We start from the raw sequence: 2,448 nt of genomic DNA on the forward strand, positions 1-2,448 counted from the left end.
GGGCGGGAGGCACCGGGGGCAGCCAGGGAGGGCGGGAGGCACCGGGGCAGCCAGGGAGGGCGGGAGGCACCGGGGGCAGCCAGGGAGGGCGGGAGGGAGGGACGAAGAAGGGGCTTCCTCCGGACTTGAACGGCTTGCTCGGACTGTCGTAGTAGTGAGAGGAAGCCCCGGGCAGACGTGTTAGCGCTGCGTGAGCCCGGGAGCCTCTCTGCCCTGCGGGCGCCTCAGACGCAGTCGCTGTGGCCTGGGTCCGCTCCGCGGCCGGCTGGAGAATGCGGTTCCGAACGACGGGACGTGAAGGAGGAGGAGAGCTGAGAGACGATCGGCAGGAGCCGTGGCGACCATCCCGCCCCGCTCCTTCATCTTACAGAGGGGGGACAGCTCATGCTTCCTAGCCCGTCTCTTTCTTTCTTCTTTTTCCATTCTGCCTTTTGTCGAGCTCGGAGTCAATGAAATATTGCTGTAAATGGACATTTCTCTGCCAGGGACAGAAGCTGTTAGTCTGTTACTAAGCACGGCCTATTTCTACCCAGCCAAAGGAAAATGAAGCTGGCATTAATTTTCGTGGCGCTACAACCTGACTGCCAAGGAGATCCAGATAATTGTGGCCCACAGCTCTGTCCTTACTTGGATCTTGTCCATGGTCATAGGACCATGGCTTTAGAGCTGGAGGGGAGCTCACAGATCTTCCAACTCAGCCAACTCCATTATTACCTAGATGAAGAAACTGAGGGTCATGGAAGTCACATAGGTAGCAAGTGGCAGAGCTTGTATTTGCCATTATGCCTCCTGCCTCCCCAGGCAGCTCTCTTTCCCCATGCCCCGGGTGCTCTCAAAAACTCAGGTAATTCGGAGAAAAAAGCAGCTGAATTTTGGAGAGGCAGTCAACGCTTTTCTGTAAAGGGGCTCCATGCTTCCCCAGACGGTTGGGATGGATGGCCACTGTGGTCCTGGGCAGCTCTGCCATTCTCCAAGAAAGAATTCAATGTTAGCACTAGCTGTGAAGAGAACTACAATGTGTCTGGCTGCTTTTTGGGTTGAAGACTTAATCCCCGCCCCGCCCCCCCCAACTGACTGTTTTCATTTCATTTCATTTTATTTTTATTTTTATTTTTTTTTTCAGCCAGAGACAAGGTTTATTAGAACATCCATCATATTGGGCAGACTCTTAAGGAGTTCAAACATGAGTAAGCAATGGCTAGATTATAAGAATCTAAGCATCTTAATGGAGACAAGGTGGACCTTATATACAGAAAGACTGTGAGAGGGATCTAGGAGTGGCCAAGTAGTCTATGAGGTAATAAAATTCCAGGTATCTGGACCACATGGCCAAGCGAGAATGGAGAAGTGGCCTGGGGCCATAGGGAGGTCCAGTTGATGGGATTATAGCCTCAGGGGAATGCCAGATTTGGCCATGTGGGAAAGTCTAGGGTTTTTCCTTTCTGGGGTCTAGATCCCAACCCCATCATTCCCCCTTCAAACAAATGGGACCCAAATTCTTTTGGAGTAAGGGGTGAAGGTCTCGGCTTCTGAAACTGCTTCCTGCTGGCAAAGGGCATAGAGTTGTCCCTGCCTCAAGGGGGTCCCAAAGAGGAGGGTGACTGGAACTGAGCACAGGCTGCATCCAGGGAATGATGTGGTGACATTGACTGGTACTCGCTGTTTACTACCAACTGTAGGTGAATGGCCCATTAGTCTGGAAGACATAAATCTGACAGAAAAAAAATGCAGGGCCCAGATATAAAGCAGGGACTAGATTTAGGGCCCAATTTTGAGAGGATAAAACATCCTTAGCTCTGTTTGGATTCAGATCATTCAGTTTTCCAACCATGCAGTATCAAATCCACTTCATAGCCAGACTCAGGAATAGCCAGGTGGGTAACATTCCCTTTCAAAGGAACATAATGGAGAAACTGAGCCAGGAAGATCCCATCTTAGACTGAGGCTAAAATTGTCCTCACAGCTTTTCCTGATACTGACTTCCCACCAGTATCATCTTCTCTGAGTAGCTTGTGGCATTTCTCTCAGATGGTGGATTATTGTTATCAATGGATTATGACCCATCAGACAACTCAAAATAAAACCCTATGAGTTTTTACCTCAAACAGCAAGTTTTACTAATCACAGTTTAGGAAAAACTTTTCCAGGATTTACATCTCAAACTTAAATTTGTCCTAGTGTAAAAAGCCAATCATTAAAGATTTCTATACACTCGCAAATTCTCAGCAAGCCATACATAACCCAAACAAACTTTTTGGCTGGTTTACACATTAAAACAATAACCAACAATACCTAAATTATTTCAGCGGTAACCAAATTATGAAGTTACTTGACCTAACTGATACAGAAGGTTAAGTTCACCAATTTGAAACTTGAAACAAACCCATTACCAGTCAGGTGACTTCAGTTTTGTTAAATGCATTTCCAAATTACTTTACACAGAGAACC

The sequence above is a fragment of the Vombatus ursinus genome, unplaced genomic scaffold (assembly GCF_900497805.2).
Source record: "Vombatus ursinus unplaced genomic scaffold, bare-nosed wombat genome assembly UNPS02014817.1, whole genome shotgun sequence".
In the NCBI taxonomy this organism is placed as follows: Eukaryota; Metazoa; Chordata; class Mammalia; order Diprotodontia; family Vombatidae; genus Vombatus; species Vombatus ursinus.